Source organism: Coturnix japonica, chromosome 2 (genome assembly GCF_054131305.1).
Source record: "Coturnix japonica strain WE chromosome 2, WE-NBRP24, whole genome shotgun sequence".
Lineage (NCBI taxonomy): Eukaryota > Metazoa > Chordata > Aves > Galliformes > Phasianidae > Coturnix > Coturnix japonica.
In genome coordinates this window covers 128,968,847-128,978,221 of record NC_140664.1, presented here as the reverse complement: position 1 = coordinate 128,978,221, position 9,375 = coordinate 128,968,847, and positions in this window count along the sequence as shown.

Sequence of the window (9,375 nt, the reverse complement as noted above, 5' to 3'; positions counted from 1 at the left end):
TATAAACTTGTCCACAGAAGTCAATTAGGCAGACATTAATGGTTCTGGTGTTGGCTTCTCAACCCACTGAAAACAAATGATTTCATCAGATGCCAGATAATTCCAGACAGTAATGCTTTCTCTAGTGTATCATAAAGAGAGTCATATGTCCATAAAGTGCCATAGAAAAGAAATTCAGCTTCTAATAACATTATGTGTGATGTAAACATCTTGTTCTTCTATCTCTGCCTTTTTGCTTGTGGTGACTTTTCAGCAAAGGTTATATTTCTTGACTTTATCTTGACTTTCTCCTGCAGTTTCCATCCTTAGTACCTCTGAAAAAGCCACATCTGCTACAGTCTGCTGTGAATCAGCTGCATAACTATATTCAGCAAAAGGTAAAATGTACACCTGTTATTATCTATTTTCCCTAACTGTGCTGTACTTAGTGATGCTTTACTATCCTCCACTGTCAGTTTTCTAAGAATTGTATTCTACCAGGGCTGCTTAATGCATATCTAAAATAAATTAGAACAATGTTGTTCTCCATAATCAGGAAATAATTTCTTACACCTCTCCCCACCTTTTAAAAGTGGGCAGTTTAGCCTTATAATTACAGACAGGATAAATAGAATAGGCTAACCATTACAAATTTCGTAAAGTTCACACACGCCTAGCAATGCCATTACAACTTCTACTGGTCAAGAAAATGATAATTATGAGTTTATTAATAAAGTACGTAGGCATATAAAGGGCAAAAAGACTGCTCTATTGAGTACTGAATTTTCATCTAGTTCAGGATTCATTCTTTGACAGTTACAAATAATAGATGCACAGGGGAAGATTTAAGAACCTGCCAGCATGTTGTGACACACTTCCCAGGAATGCTGAATTCTGACTGCTTCAAGACTTTCTTAAAATGGATCTTTATATTTAATAGCCTTCGTTGCTTTGTAACTCTAACCTGTAAAATTATGTAAAGTATGGGATTCCATATCTTAATTACATGTGACCTGGAAATGACTTATTTTTTCATTTTGCAACAATGCACAATTTTCATTTGAAGCACGCAAGCGCATGCCTTGAAGAGGAAATTAAAAATCATTTCTATTCATATTCTTCATACATTATGATTCCAGAGATCTTCAGAATTTTATTCATCAGCCATTTTCAATGACAAAGAATAGCACCCTATTGAATTGCTTGAAATACTCCATTCCTTTGACCGCAAATGTTATTTTTATTGCCTTCTTTTAGTTAGATAAACTAAGCTGTCTAACCATTACTAAATATGAATTTTACGTAAATTATGATAAATAAAAAAAAAGTAAATCAAGAACATAAAAAAAGTTGAAATTATGGGAAAAACATCTCATCTCCTGAAACAAATTACTGTCTATCCAATTTAAAAGTACATGTCCAACACAATTATTTTCATGGATGTTTAAGCTAATGATATTTTGTAATTGGTCTAGGTCAACACATAATATTGGGTCACCTTTCAAAAGTAGCTGCCAGGAATTTTGTCTTATACTGTAATTTGATGGCTTGTGATTACCTAATGCACAGTGTTTTGGCACTAAATGTAGATGAGGAATTAATCTGCTAAATAAGAAGACACAGTTCCTTACATTCATGTCAACATTATTCTTCATAAGGATTTATATTGTTCCTGAAGTTCATAGAGCTTCTGACATCCTTAGATAAGCAAGCATTTTATTGCAGGCACTCTAAAATTCAAATCGTGGTTAATTTAACAATATTATCTTTGACAAGATAGGGCATGGATAAAACTCAGAGAATGTTGTTGAGTTGTATTTCACAGGATTTTTTTTACAAAGTTTCTGTGCATGAAGTATGCCATTGACACCACTCACTCACAATGTACAGTCTGAAGCAATCCGACTAAGAAAATCTGAGATAAAAGTAGGAAGCAGCAGGGAGACTAGAGTGAATGAAGTAAAACGTATCAATCTGTGGAAGATGCCTGACTGCTTCCAATTGTACTGTCATGATCTTCTGATTTATCCTCTAGGGAGGAAGGATTGCAATTATAATGTACCAATAGGTAAGAAAATGGAAGTAAAAATACATCTTGAGCATAGTTTAAGGTTTGTCAGTTTTATATGAAATCTCCATTGCGGCCTTCTTAAACCTTTGTTAGAATCAAAACAAAATTCAACCAAGCTTGCTTATGTGATTCACAAAGACTAAAAAGGCACTAAGTTGTTATGAACTAAAAAGCTTGAATATAAATGAATGAATATGCTCTGGGCTCAGATTTTATGACACAAAACAATAATTGTTACTGGGAGGTCTAGGAGTAAATTAAATATTAAATATTGTTGTATTTATCACTGTAAAAGTCTGATTCGTCTCCGTTGTAGTAAAAGTATATCAAGAATAATCAGAAGAAAAATAAAATTGCATAAATTTTATGCTAGTGTTGTAAAACCCATGTTCTCTGAGTTCTAAGTACCTAATAAATATTCTTCACAATTTTTTTCTGACTTAGGAGATTACTGCTATATTACTAAGAAGATAATAAAGTAGAATCAAGCTAAATGATTTGCATGAGTAATAATAGCATGTCAATAGGAAGAGCTGGTATAAAGACACCAGGAATCGCAGTGCTGTAAGTGGCAGTCAGAATCTGCTGTCAGAAGAAAAAGAAATCCTGCCCAAATTAGTCTGTGATGATTCTTAGAGGAAACTGTAATTCCAATCAAACATAACTGCCTGTAGTGAAAAGGAAAAAAAAAATAATAAAATAATAAAACAACGACAACAACAAAAAAAAAAGAGAATAGTTTGTAAGGAATTTTAAAACACATGAAAATTTATAATTGTTAAATCTTAACAATTTATTCAGTTCTTTCTGAGTGAACAAGATAACACTGAAAAAAATATTCAGTTCAGAGCCAAGGTAAAGGAAACCTCTGTGTTAGAAATATCAAATGAAAACACCAATTGTAATTTCAAATAGTTGAAAGCTGGTAGCCAAAGGAATTGTTTTCAATCCAGAATTTCTGAATATGTTTATTTATTCAAAAACTATGGAAATTTTCTATGCAGTTCTACCATTCAAAATTCACTAATTCAATCCACTTCCTCTACAGTTATCCAAAAGATGCCTTTGTGCCTTCCAACAAGAGACTTTCTATTATACCATTTTCAGCATTTCTATATGGTCTACTCCTGTGCATGCTTTGAGTCATACCTTCATCAGCCTCAGGTCTCTTATCTACTCTGAAACAAAGATATTATATAAAACCAAGTGTCCCTGTGCTAAATCCCACTGCATGACATTTCTGCTCATTGAGTAAGTGGCCATACTGGTGAGACTGATCTCAAATCAGCCCTATTATGTGCTTGAGAAACCACAACCTGTATTTCTACTGTTTCTTTTGGCTGCACCTTGCCTGCTTTTATCTGCAGCTTGATTTTCTGGACCACAATATCGAGGATATTGTACTCTGATTACTTCTATCTTATGTGTAGACTCTCCTGCCAGCCCTCAGGCTTGCAGAGATGGCTGCAGGTTTCACGGTGACAGACAGGTGAGTGTGGTTTGGTAGTTGGATTGAACCCCCACTTCTCTGACTACTCTCTGATGTCACCCTATCAAAATGCCTCTCAGAGGTGGATGGCTTTTGAACTACTTTGCTTTTCCTCAATCATTTTGCTTGTTTCAATTTTGTGAATCAGAGAAGGTATTGAAATACAGATAAGTCTGAAGATTTAAGGGGGAGAAAAGTGTGTCAGATTCTGATTCTTTCAAAAATAAATTCTACTGGATCTGAAACTGCTACACATAACAGCTAGGATAATGGATGAAGAAACAGAGTACCATCCTTTTCAAAAGAAGACCCATAAGAAAATGGGTATACAAAGAATGAATCTGAGGGGAAAATTTTGCTGAAAACAGTTCTTGTCACAGCTACTGAGAATCTGTCTTTACATTTTCTGTGGAAGCTTGTGCTGCCATTAATTGGGCACACAGAGATATTTCTCAGAATGAGCTGTTTAAAGCACAGCTCCCTTCTCTCACTGTAGTACAGTCAAAATAAAACCTTCCAAACAGCCCTTTCAACTTTCACTGTCATCACCTGCCAATGTGACTCTTTGAAAGAGTTTTTGTTTTAGTAGCTGCTTGAGATGAAAGAAGCATAGTCATATTCACAGATAAAAATTGTGTGATGAATCTCTGTTGCCATTTGGGCAAGAAGGAGTGCTTTTCTTCCCAAGATTTTATTGACTGTTTGTGAACTCATTGATAAAACAGGCTGTGTGCCTTGCTGCAAAATGCTGCCAGCTCTGCATGCCGTCTGGTTTAATAACGAATCCAATACTAAATGTCCTATTTATGACAGGAGCCTTATGAAAAGCCATGCTTTTAAAATAACAAATGGTACTTTGTACATCGTTTTACTGAGGAGAAATTACTCAAAGGAAACAGGAATTAGAGTTGTAATTATATTTATTTTTTAAAAAAAAAAGATAAAAAAAAGCAGTAATGTTCTATAAGTTTATCAGTAGGAAGTTAAAATTTATATATATATATATGAATTTAAGCCTAAAATTGTGGAAAAGAGGCAATCCAAGTTACACAGTGCTGCCTGGAAAGAGAATTATGTATTCTTTTATCTGATATCAAAGCAGAGAAATTAAATTTTGAAGCTTCATAAGATCCTGGCTGGAATTAATCAATAGGATTCCAAACATTCAAAGTATCACCTTGTATTAGCAAGGATTAGCTACATGCATTGAACTATAGTTAATCTGGAAATGCCAGCTAGGTTCAGTTTAACCCTTAGCTGCATGCAGGAAATTGCAGTGGTTTGTGATCAGTGTTTTTCCTCATGTTTGCTGTGAGTGATGGAGGGAAGTCAGAGTAAGCGTACATACTCAGATAATCAGTTACCTGACAGGGCTTTGGATGATGAAAAGTCTTTTCTCTGTCTCCGGAGAGCACAATTCTTATTTCAGACACTTCCTAGAAGACAATGGGATGGAAGAAGAAACTCTAGATTACACTGGGATGACAGTGATCCGCTAATAAAAATGTAAAGGTCAAAAGGCTTGATCCTTCTCTGGTGTAAACCAGCATTACTTCTGCTATGACACCTGCCTACCCCTGCTGAGGATCTTGATTACTATGGTAGTTTCTGTATCTTTTTTGCTTCAGTTGTCACACAGCACAAAGGCCAGGCAGAAGCCAGCTAAGCACAGTTAGGTTCCAGACAGAAGCAATTGCTGTTAACATACTAAGTATAGGTCTCAAAGTATAATTAATAGGCAGCCTTCAGGTAGAATCCAGAAAACAAAAGCATACAAATGAGAAACAAAAACACCAAAAACCACACAACCCTCAAGTTGGGTTCAACAGCAAGGACCATTGTGGGGCCTTCATTTGATTGGAAGGGCCATAATAGGCAGTCTGAGGCTCACATACTTGGCTTTTAATAATTAGGACCACTCCACTCCTAAGGACAGATGCAGGGATGACCTAAAGGTAGAACTGACATGTGCATGAAATATCTAGAAGGAAAAAGCAACAACATTGTGAGTTTTATCTTTTTTTGTACTTGATTCTATACTTTCCAAGTAAATCACACTTCCTTCAAGTATGTACCTTCTATATTGAAGTGATTACAAAGCCCCGTTTAAGCTGCATATAGCTGTGCATTTCTTGGATTTCCACTAATTCGTTGCTATCTCTTTTTATAATTTCATATTTATTTTTCTAATTATTGGAATGGAGAAAACTGATCAACAGTCATGATATAAGAAAAACACAAACAATATAACATGGGAGATATTCAAATGTATTTTGTCAAATCCTGACATGTTACTTTCTTTCCAAATAATTGAAATTTGTTCCAAAATGGACAGAAAGTCAATTGACCTGGCTTACATCTGTCTGAAATTGAATTGCTTTTGATTGATATGTGACATTCCTACAGAGGGCTGATTACCCTATGCTTACATTGTGATGGACTGGAACTTAAAACTTGCCTTGTTAAGGTTTCTACTGTTGCTTCAAGGTTTTATTATTATTATTATTATTATTATTAATTGAAAGGCACAGTAAATGTAAATTAGCTGCAGCTGATTGGAGATCATTATTCCTACTTTCATTAGAAGTAGATCTGATTTGTGCAGGGCTTTTTGTGTTGGCCTTCCTGTCACTATGTGCACTCTCCAACAGCTTGGAATTCTCTGGACAGAATAAAATTGCTGATTGTATCACTCCTGCTCTGCTGTCCTCGCAGTGCTTCTCTGTTTGACAGTAACTAGTTGCCATGGAAATAATTGTGGTGTCACAAATTCAGTGCTATGATTTCAATAGAGGATCATGTAAAGTGGAAGAAATGGTCTGCGAGAACAGCTAGCACAAATGGCAAAGAAACAATAAAAATATATCCAAGAGGACAACACTGTCTGGTAACCGTCTCTAAGGCTTTTCTGACTTGTCCTTCAGGTAGATTTTCAGGTCGGATTCCTTTTCTTCAATATTTCTGTTGATGGGAACTCCTCGCTCTCTGCCACATTTTCTATTAATCTTTAGGCAGTTACATACTCAGTGAAGTGACAGCAGCATTCCACAACAGCAGGTATCTAGGGCCAGACAAAGTACACCAGACAGTGTCTCATTTGTATTCTGCCCCATTTATGGCTTAGAGATTGCTTACATGAAGCACTGGTACACAGCCACAGCCCTTCTGGCATTCAACACATGCAAAAAAAGTCATGTGCATCGGACATGGAGGGAGGTGAGAAGGTTTCTTTTTTCTGCCAGCTGCTGCACCTGGAACTACTTGTTGGATCAGAGAGATCTCTTTTTCTTTTACCTTTTCCTTTTTTTTTTTTTTTTTTTTTTCCTTGTGTCATAGTTATTGGAATATTTCTCATTTGGGATTTACTCAGCAAAAAGCTGTTCAGACAGTGATGGCTACATATGGAAAAAGTTCTTGTCTACTAAAAGACTCAAAATACATGTTAATTCTGATGATCAGTAAATGAAAATCTCCATGTATTGCAGCAAGGATTTGTGCATGCTTGAGCTTTCTCACCGAGCTTGAGCATATTTAGTTTCCGAGGGCACTATCAGAGGTTTAACTGCAATAGAAAGGAACTTGGACTCTCTGTTGGTTCACACTTAGCTCTGCAAATTCATTTTACCTGCCTGGCTCTAGCTAGGAGTTATTTCATTTCCTTCTTTCCAAAATGCCTCAGTGAAATTCCAACAATAGGATGAATACTTCCTGCATGAGCCTCTTCTAATAGAATATTTGGAGTCAAGTTAGAGCCATAACATGCATGAAGGAATAAAGGCATAAAATATATTGTATATACAGTAGATATATTATAGATTATTAGCCAGAAATTCTATTAAAAGATACAAAATCAGTCACTCTACGCTTTATTTAATAATCTGCAGAACAAAGGTATTAATTTCTCCCTACTTCATAGGCATATTGTGTGGGTTAATATACTCATGACTATAAGGAACTTACACTGGTGTCCTGTGACAACACAGTATCCAGACAGGATTTTGGAGGGTGAGTTTCTTTCATTTCTACCAAACTCATTAATTCCTAGCATAATGGCAGTGACTTTAAAGAAGCAAACTTTTTCATTGAATTTTAAATTTCAAAATAAAGATATGAAGGTTTCCTCTGTGTGGCCCACAGCTTCTAAAAGTTATGGGTTAAGCTGCATTTGAAATGTGTCCAGGGTGTCTGCAACACATACTGGCATACTTAATTCTTCATTTTTGGGCAAAAGTTATTCCCTTCTGATTTCTGGACCTGTTTGAAATAATCAACTTTCTCCTCACAAGCATTTGCATGCATGAATTAGTTTTCTCATGCATGGAGAGTTTTTTATTTCAGAGAGAAATTTAAGAAAAGAATGAAAGATGTTTTGATTTATGTAAAGCTGTGGATATTTTTGGAATTAATTTTTAAATCTAAGTACAGGAAGCTTAAGCTGATATAATTTGTTCTAGGCCTTCTGTATTCTGAAATGTTTAATAAGTTTAGAAAAATGCCTGAACAATATTAGGATTCTATTCCTAATATAAATAGGTCTTGCTAGACCAGCTAGATATTGAGCTTTTTTTTTTTTAAAAAAAAGTAAAAGCCTAAATTAAATATTCAAGGAAAAGGCAAATTTATAGCTCGTATAGAAAGAAAGAGCTAAATCCTTACCAGTTGCAGTCCTGACCTCCACAAGTAAATTTTTAAAATGTTATAGAAAATTACGTTGAAAAGGAAACACCGGAAACATGAAAGGAGAGAAGGAAAAGTTAAGACTTACTGTAGTTTTCTGATGGCATATGCTCTAATTCTGCCTCCCAAAGAGGTGGTAGGCTTCACAGAAGTGAATCAGGACAGGAATTTCTCTTGCTTTGGAAGAGCTTCCTCAACCTTACAATTAGGTAAAGGAAGATCATCCTTTGACTTTCATTCCTAAGTGAGTTTTCTCATGTTTTCAGGGCTCTTTTAGGTGTTGTGAACTTGAGCCTCTCTCCTTTTTCATTCATATGTTTTGCAAAAAAATAATTTTACTACTGAAACTTGGCACAATCCATAAAAGTACTGGATTTTCTGCATGTAATCTACAGTTTTAAAACAAGAAGGAAGTAAAGATTTTCCTGCTTTTCCACACACCCTTTGCATAGGGCAAGTGCCTTTCAGGACTGATGAGTGCTTGGCTGTGAGCTCCCTCTGGGCCACAACTGGATCCTTCTGAGCTCAAGAGAAAATCAAAACTACTTCTGAGGTTTTTTTTGTTTGAAATGTCTGTTATATCAGAAATTGTGCAATTTCACAGACTCCCATTTTTTATAGAATGAGGCACATTGTGTGCTTCAGGCTGTGGCAAAGGACAGTTGAGGCTGTTTAATGTTCAAAGCCAGCTAGGACATTGCTGGAGCGCTGTGTGTGATGAAATGAGCCCAAGGGAAGGAGGTAGTTCATTCACACAGCCTTTGGAGAGCATGCTCCAGTGGGAATTATCACCAGCACTGCATATGACAGAGAGCTAAGTGGAATGGTCCAAAAGCAGTGAGGAGAGAAATAATATATATGCAGTTTAGGTTGATGATTAAAGGTTCTTCATCTCCCTTCACTTCTTTAATTTGTTTAACATGTGTATTTTTATAAACTAACTGCAGTGATGCCTGAATAGATGCAGAAGCGATGTTATTTTTTTCTCTCCTGACCACATTCATGACAAAAGCAATTGCTTAGACTCCATCCAAGAAGCTCTGCATGAGATATATGTTCTCATTCTTTTTGATATGAAATCAATGCAGTCCAAGCACGTTAGTTACTGTCTGAATAGCAAACACTTTTTTTTCTTTTTTTTTTCTTTTTTTTCCAATTG